Below are 9,445 nucleotides of genomic sequence, written 5' to 3'. Positions count from 1 at the left end.
TGCCACGTGCAGACACACAAGGTTTAAAGAGAGATATGAGAGGAAAGAGAGGAGACGTGCCTCGAATCAACCGCGTCCGCGAAAGCGACGACAACGGCTTTAGCAACAGATGCCTCCCGCGGCCACGATCCCTCGACACAATTAGCCAGAAGACCTGGATCATAGCCGCGAAGGGCCAGAAAGCCAGCGCCTTCTTTGTTATCGCGGTTGTTGTCACTGATGGAGGATCGAAAATGAAACTGCACGGGCCTGCCCACTGGCTCGAGCTGAACCACAATCGCTGCCACGTGCAGACAGAAGAGAACTGAAAGATATGAGAGGAAAGATTGAAAGAAGACACGCGCGTCGCAGCAACCGCGTCCGCCGAAGCGAAGACGCCGCCTGTAACAGATACCTCAGACACCTCCCTAAAAGTCGCTTGTTGTGTTTTTGTTGTTGCGACGGAAGGAAGAAAGAAAAGGAAAGTGCACGGACCTGCACACCGGCTCAAGCTCAGCCGCAATCGCCGCCACGTGCAGACAGCACGAGCTGCTAAAATAGATGTGAGAGGAAAGATTGAGAGACAAGACGCGCGTCGCAACAACCGCGTCATCCGAAACGACGACGACGGTTCAGCAACAGATACACCCGGTGACAAGGAGCTCTCGCCACACTGATGAGAGCTCCTAAATACCACCCCCGTAGAGCCAGGAAGCCGCCCATCGCCCCTTCTTGTCGCCTACCCACCAGCGATCTCCTGCCTGCTGGGCAATGACGTCCCCAATGAGCTCGGACGCCGTTGCACCCACACACCATACGCTCCTGTTTTAACCTATGGGTCAGAATATATAACGCTGGTGGCCAAAATGTGGCCAGATCGAGAGCCACGATGGAGCACATATTTTAAGACTGCCCTGCAAACCCACCGCCCGAAGAACCCCAGAAGCTTGTACACTGGCAAATCTGGACGACCCTGCTGGCCAGCTCTGATCCGGAAGTACAGTCGTCCACACACCTGTCTAGAGCGCTCGAACTCCGTGCTGTCTGCGCTCCACAGCGCGCAAAGCAACGTCCAGTGGCAGCGCATGAGCACTGCGACTGCCCCAGTACGCCAGCATACAGCATCTCCTGCAACTCGGAATCTACAACACGCTCACAGAACTTGTAGAGGCAGACAAGACCGCCAAAATCCACCGCCTCTCCCGCACCGAACATGGCCGGCTCATACTTGGCCGCCTCAACGTCAACCCCATTGGCGATGTCCACCCCACGGCCCCCATTTCGTTAGGGCTCCGTAGCAGCCTTGACATCAGACCAATCCTCAAAAATATGATACCTGGCCGCCATGATACGCATCACCAGCTCAAAGCCGAAGCACTGGATTGCACATACCTTCCTGACAAGCATGAAATATATGGGAACGCTGGACGGCAAAATGCCACGACTACGTAGCTTGTGCAACCATGCCAAAATCCACTCTCTTCACCACCGCCACAGTACGGGCCCACTCTCCCACCGCGGCGGAAGAAACCGCCATCGCGCTGACCTTTGCTGACTCACGTACGCGCGCAGTTCTAAGCGACTCCAAAAGAGCGATGCAAAATTGCTCGGCAGGTTTCATGTCCCACCCTGCTGCACGCATCCTTCGCGGCAGCGCTTTCAACCATAAGATCAACCTAGTCTGGGTACCCGCCCACGCGGGAAACTTCAAACGAAGGGGTCGACCGGCTAGCCCGATGCCTAGCCAAACGAGCGGACGGCTCCACTTACCAAGACACTCTTGCCGAGGCTCCCCTAACCTTTGCTGAAATCACCAACCTCCAAAGAGAGACAAGACTCCACTTCCCACCTCCCCACCCCGACTTAAATCGAGCGCAAGTCACAATATGCTCAGCATGTTGCAGACACACTCGATCCTTAGCCACTCTAGACTATCACTCGCCACAGACGGGGAATACGTCCCCACCTGCCGAAATTGTAACCAGAGAGAAATCGCCACCCAGGCGCATATCCGCTGGGGTTGCGCGAGAAACCGTCCCCACTAACCTTACTGTAAGCTTCCTCCAAGGAGGGATGAAACCAACTCCACTGAAGACCAGACAAGACCATCCAACTGGCACTCGTTTCGTGGACTCTGGAAGTCGCCCCCACCTGGGGGCCACACTGGGCGCACCTGCCTGAATTCCCGACATTATATGGCAGTAAAGTCATTTCTCTCTCTCTCCCTCTCTCTCTTCCTGATGTCCAGACCACTGATCTCCACAAGGGGGCTGGATGGCGCTTCAGGCGCCCGAGAGTGAAGCCAGCGAAAGTAAGCGGCCTCGTCCGGGAAGTCAGCCTTTGCCCGTGCATGAAATCGGACTTCAGCATGTTTTGTTTTTACGGTTCCAGTTTTCTATTTAGCATTTCGTTCTTTTTCACGACAATACCTACCTGTTGCGCCGTCAACTGCATGAAGAGACCAAAAAGTATTCAGGAAAGACATTTCAACAATAAGATCTGTTGCAACGCAATGGACCCTTATAGACCCTTGTGCTAGCGTCGCCCACTCTGCTCTTTATTGTGATGCACGTTGTCGTGCTCTACGCCCAATACCTTCAACGCGGGGCAAGTTTAAAGAGGAATGGGTGAAAACCTTCACCGGATCACCGACCTTGCAGTGACCATTTTACCGAATTTTGTCTGGACAGAACGGAGCAAGGGTGAAGTGATGATGGTGAGGATGAATTTTTATGGCGCAAAGGCACCTGTTGCCAAAAAGCGCCACGGCACAAGGTAGTTTTCATTGCACAAGGTGGGGTCAATCCATTTCCCAAGCATTTCACCCTAAAGAAGCCCAGCACCAGACAGGGAAATGCTTGTACCCATTGCATCGCCGGTGGGTACCTGGCGGCACTGGGGATCGAACCCCGCACCTCCCGCATGTGAGACGGATGCTCAAACCAGTAGGCCACGGCTGCGGTATATCTGGTGAAGTGCCACCGGTGTGCTGCTGGTTCACATAAGCGCCCCCGAAAGGCATGATACTGCTTTTTCCACGGATTGTATCACGTACTGTTTCGTAATGTAGTAAATTATGCCTGAATGGGCTTTTATTCGTGATGCTTGGTGCAGCTGACATCTAACAGCGCTTGTCGCGCGCGCTGCATGCGTCTTTTTCGTCTGTCCTTTCTCTCGCGGTGTGCAGCTGAAACGAGGTTGCGCTATTGAGTTAGGTTAAAAGCACGCCTGGAAGGTAAATGGCACACTAAAGCGATAAATATCACCTGTCATCGATTAGAAGAGACATATCGTCCGCCAGCAACCCGAAATTGAAACAGCGGCAGCTGTATAACGAGTGGCTCTTCGAGTGTCAGGATTTCCGCGCCATTGCCTTTTCTTTGCTAAATGAAAATTTGGTTTTAAGATCACGTAGGCTCATCAGCATTCCACTACTTCTCCTAATTACGCTCGTAAGACAAGAACCAGGTCAGAAAATAGTGTTTAATGCACGTACCCCTTTTCCACGGCAGGGTGAGGATAAAGCCCCTCCATGACGCTTTCTGCCCACCAGCGGCAATAGAGGGCCAGACAATAGAGGGGCTTCAGGTGAGACCTGCATGCCTATTTTTTTCGGTTTCTCCGAAATTACAAGCTTCTCATAACAATGTTCAGATTTCTCGCCTCCAGCTGAAATAACAGTCTGATGTACCAGCAGACATTACAAGAGAACAGCGCAAAAAAAAAACAGAACGAAAGGGCGAAAGATTCGACTTTTTGCATTGAATACACAGCAGACACTGGACTTCAGGGACATGCCGCCCAACTTCCGATGGATTCACTAGCGTCCACTTCGGAAAGTGGGAATGCGGCATCCAGCCAGCTAGTGGAGATCAGTCGTTCAGACAATACTCAGAGATGCGCTATATCGAACCAAGTGCTGCCGCTAGACGTCGCTCTGCGCGAAGGTTATTTGATTGGAGGCTAAAATCACGTCAAGAGTAAAATTTCACAAGTCTTGGCTAGGTGCCTTGAACAACCGCCCGGTTTAAAGGGTTCGACCTTATCCATCCGTACATCTCATCCAGAGCAGGCGACACGGAGTCCGAGCGCTCGAGACAGGTCTGTGGACTACAGTGCAAGTCCAGGTCACATAAAAAGCCCAAGAGGTCGCCTTCAGCCCTGAATGAAAGCCATCTGGTAGGGTGGACAGAACCCATTGCTCCAAGCACAGATAATAAAGTTTCTTGACAGATTTACTGGTGCTCCACAAATTCAGAAAAAATTGCAGACAATATTTGCCGAAATTCTATACACGTCCCAAAGCAGCACTGCATGAACATTGACTTGTCTTAATTACTTTGCTGTTGGCTTTCGAATGCTGTCTTCTCATGCTATTTGTCATATCGTACTATTATTGTTTACATATTATTTTATCGAAATGATGTACACGTTTACATAACGATTAACGACGACATCATGATTGAAGCGTCGCTGTGAGGGTGGGAGTATCGTCCAAGTGGCTCCGCTAGGAGTGTAAACGAAGAGCAGATATACACGCAGAAGCACGAACAGTCTGTCATAGCAAAAGGGCGAAGAGATGCCGGGATAATGAAACATGGGGCATTATAGTCTAGAGGTACAACAAATATGAAGTACTCAGAGGCATTTGGAAAGGAATAATGGTGCCGTGGCTTACTTTGGGAATGCGGCTCTGTGCTTAAGGGCAGAAGTTCAGTCTAGACTAGAATTAAATCAGAAAGCTAATGGAAGGTTGCCACTAGAAGCCGATTGCAAAACAACAAAACAAGGCAGTACAGGGGGGCATGGGCTGGGCATCGTTCGAAGCGCGTGAAAGTCAGAGTAAAATACTATACGAAGAACGCCTGAGGAAATTGGACGATAAAAGGGGGGCAACTAAGGCATTTAAATACCTATACAGAAAGAGCGTTCCCTCACAATGGCGGAAAAGACCTAGGAAGCTAACCAGTAAGTATGCCAGACACGAGGGCGGAGAAAGAAAGAGCATTAAACGACAGGTTAAAAACGCGGAAGATAAAAATTCGATAAATCAGTGGAAAAGAAGCATAGTGTAGAACTATATCCATACTGGAAAAGGCAGATCAGGCAGGAAGCGTTTTATGATAACTCAAGAGACAGCGCTCTTTGAAGCTAGGTCAGGGTGTCTAAGAACGCGCAGGTACAACAAGGAATTTAACGAAGATGACACAGGTGCTGTGTGTGGTAAATCTGTAGAAATAATTGTAGAACACCTCACACTAAAATGTGATGGTATCCATCGCGATGTCGATGCAGGCACAGTCACTCTTTCTGAGGCCCTAGGGTTTAGAGATAACAATGGTCACGTAAATAAATCTGCGGTGGAAATTAGCAAAACGCGATTGGAAGATTGGCGGTTCAAAAGCAGACAGGTGACATAACGCTGAAAGTATAGGAAGACGTATTTAAAGAAAATGGCGAATTTTAATAATTTATAACACGGTCAAAAAAAATAAAGGGAAAACATTGATGATGGCCTAGCTCTGTTAGGCCAGGATATACGTAGCGAAGCGCGGCGACATCTGGATAGGAAGAGTTAATATATCAGATGCGCGCGTTCACTGCACGCGCCTTTATTCACGGTTAAAATTTGTGCCGTCGTGGCGGAATAAATTGCTCGTTGCAAAATGTCCCAGAAGAATATAACATCAATGCACAGAATAAAACAATGGTCAATTGTCTTTGGCGTATTCCAGAGGCGGCAATTCACTGTCCATGGCACAAGCATGTCTTCAGCATGAAGCCATGCCTTCACAGGCAGCGTGGATGTGTGCAGTTTAAAGAAGAATGTTTTTCAGCAGAAAAAATGCACATTCGCCTAACAATTCAGAAGGACATTGACATCACACCCTAGAGTATCCGTTTTTTACCTGTGGAGAAAAACTGTGTTGTGCCATATGATCTATTTATATTGTTGGGACTATTTAGTCTCTGGAAGAACCGCATGATGGACCGCCACACCTAATCACCACGGTCGTCTAAATCTTCGTTTCGTGAACAATGCACTTTGGGGCTGGGAGTATACGCTGCCCTGCCAGAGCCGCCTAGCTGGCTCCTTTTGCGACGCATGCCCATCGAAGCTCGACCGACGTTACTATTGGGTAGCGCGGCGTCGTCGGCGGGCTGCAGGCATCCGGTAGACCATGGCTACCGAGCAAGGACGAGACGATTTCTAGTGCGAAACTTGCAGTGTTTATTCAAAGGCTGGTGAAAGATGAAGAGAAGAGAATGAATCAAAAGTACATTTAGGAGCCCCTTAAATAGGCTCTCTACAATCGTCGGAGGGATCTTGCTTCCGTCGACGTCACGTGACCGGCACAGAGTCTGATTGGCGGAAAGAAGTCACGCCTCATTGCGACGAGGCATGTTGAGAGAAGGTCAGGTGAAATTCCTTTCTGCACGTGGTGTCAGACGCCAACCCTAGCAGAAGTCACGCCTCATTCCGACGAAGCATGGTGAGAGAAGGTCGGGTGAAATTCCTTTCTCACGGGGTGCCAGACGCCAAACCTGTCAGAAGTCACGCCTCATTTCGACGAAACATGGTGAGACACGGTCGGGTGAAATTCCTTTCTGCACCTGGTGCCAGACGCCAACCGTAACAGCATCTCCGGCGGGGGAGGAAGATCCTGACGCGTAGGGGCCAGCAGCCGCTGTGCGAGGGATCGGCGTTTCAGTAGCAGAATTCCCCTTAGAGGTGACGACCCCTTAGTTCGTAGCTGGTAGGTTTCTGGGAGTTGTCATAAGTCCTCGTGGCGCTCTTGTGGCTTTTCTCCATGGTCTTGTCCGGTGCAATTGGTCTTGCAAACAGGTCTCCCAACTTTTCGTCTCCGGCGTGGGCAAGAAATCTCCCAGCATAGTGCCGGACCCGCAATCACTAAACAGCGAGCACAAGGCCACCCTCCTCCAAGACACACCAGGCTTTAAAAAAAAGAAAACCCGCTACACCTTTCCCATTCCTTACGCGCGTCCCTCCCCCCTGAACACTGAAAACAGCCATTTCTTGAAAGGGCTAAGACGTAGTTAGTAAAATTAGCTAACAATGGGCTGCACTTCGAAAAAAAAGGCATGAACGAACGTAAAAATACCACGGAAACCCGGGTGAGCATGAGACTTTTGTTACTCTAGGGGCAACGACTCAAACCGTCGGCATTGCCGTTAAGCTTACCCTTCTTGTAGCGAATATCGAAGGAGTACTGTTGAAGAGCAAAGCTCGAGCGCAAAAGACGGCCGTTTTTCGTAGACATGGACTGCAACCAGGTGAGGGGACAGTGGTCAGTCTCTATGGTGAACCTTGAACCAGCGATATAGCAAGCTAGCTTCTGCACTGCCCGTACTACGCAGGCGCATTCTTTTTCTGATGCACTGTATGCTTCCTCCCTAACTGAAAGCTTTCTACTGGCGTAAGATATATGGTGTTCGTTCTCGTCATCTCTGTTTTGACAGAGCACCACCCCCATACCCCTGTCGCTTGCATCACACTGAAGAATGAATAGCTTAGAGTAGTCGTGTCCGTTCAACACTGGCTGACTCGTTAGTGCTTTCTTCAGCATACTAAAAGCCTTTTCTTTTGCGTCATCCCACTTTACCGTTTGTGGTTCTGTTTTTTTGAGAGCATCCGTTAAAGAACTCGCAATCTCGAAATACCGCGGGATATATCTTTGGTAACGACCCGCCAAGCCAAGGAATGATCTGATGTCCCGCTTGGTGCGTGGTGGCGGGAAGTTGTCTTTTGCGGTCAGTTTAACCTCGGAAGGCCGACGATGGCCTTGCCCTATTATATGACCTAGATAAACTACCTCCGCGCGCCCTAATTGGCATTTGGGAGCCTTAACAGTTAAGTTGGCCTCTCGTAGACGACCCAACACGGTTCGCCGGTGTTGCAGATGGTCTGCCCATGATGAAGAAAAGATCACTATGTCATCGAGATACGGAAGTGCAAAGTCCTCCATTCCTCGTAGCACCTGGTCCATAAGGCCAGAGAAGCAATATGGCGCATTCTTCAATCCAAAGCTCAGGACTTTCGGATGAAAGGTTCCCATCGGGGCAATAAACGCCGCAAGCCTGCTAGCCCTCTCGATCAACGGAACCTGCCAGCACCCTCTGACTAAATCGAGCGTAGAGATGAAATAAGCACTGCTCACTTTCTCAAGCCTTTCCTCGTTATGCGGTATTGGATAAGTCTGGTCCTTCCTGATTAAATTGAGCCTGCAGTAGTCGATACATGGTCGCGGCTCCATTCCTGGGACCTCAACCAAGATAAGAGGCGAGGTATAATCACTCTCTCCTGGCTCGATTACACCTAGCTCTACCATCTTGTTTATTTCAGCGGTTATGATTTCACGCAGACGAGGCGAAACGCGATAAGCTTTCAAACGAACTCGGTCCGACGAGGTTAACTCGATATCGTGAACGATCGCAGTGATCCTGTCCGGCGTGTCTGAAAATACGTCTTTAAATTAAAACACCAGTTCCCTCAGTTCGGCCCTCTGATTGGGATTCAACTCCGCCTGTTCTACCAACTTGTCAATGGTCTCGTGAACGTCTTTTGCTTCCGTCACGGCTGTTAACTCCGGAAAGTCGACAGGCATCTCCTCAGGTTGGTTAAGGGACATGTTCCCAATGGCCTCCCTCTGCCGGTAGGGTTTAAGTAGATTGCTATGGTACACTTGTGGTGTCGTTCGTTTTCCCGGTACCGCGATTACGTAGTTCGTTTCAGATAATTTCTAAATTATGTCAACCGGTCCCTCCCATTGAACCTCTAGCTTGTTTTTCAATGAGGGTTTCAGGATCATTACCTTTTCCCCAACTTCAAAGCGTCGCTTGCGAGCCGTCCTGTCATAGTAATGCTTAGCATTGCTTTGTGCCTTACGCATTTCCTTCCCTGCTAATTCTTGAGAAGTGTGCAGACGGTCCAACAGCTCTAGCACGTAGGTCACAACCGAAGGATCGTCTGCCCGGCCTTCCCAGGCTTCTCGAACAATGCGAAGAGGGGAGCGAAGTCAACGTCCGTAAACGAGCTCTGAAGGTGAAAAACCTGTCGATTCGTGCGACTCAGTTCGAAGCGCGAACATCGCGGCAGGCAAGCGACTCTCCCAGTCGGCTTTGTGCTCATAACACGGGGCTCGCAAAAGCCGTTTCATGACTGAGTGGACTTTCTCTACCGCGTTTGATTGCGGGTGGTACACTGAGCTATGAATGATCTTAATACCGCACCTTTACAGAAACGCCGAGGTCAGTGCGCTCGTAAAGACGGATCCTTGATCTGACTGGATTTCTGCGGGAAACCCTACTCGCACGAAGATAGACAAAAGCGCGTTGACGATCTCCACCGAGCTTAATTCTTTGAGAGGCGCTGCCTCGGGAAATTTTGTTGCGGGGCATAGTGCAGTAAGAATATGTCGATAGCCAGACTGCGTTGCAGGAAGTG

This window comes from Amblyomma americanum, chromosome 6 (genome assembly GCF_052857255.1).
Source record: "Amblyomma americanum isolate KBUSLIRL-KWMA chromosome 6, ASM5285725v1, whole genome shotgun sequence".
Lineage (NCBI taxonomy): Eukaryota > Metazoa > Arthropoda > Arachnida > Ixodida > Ixodidae > Amblyomma > Amblyomma americanum.
This window is presented reverse-complemented; position numbering follows the sequence as displayed.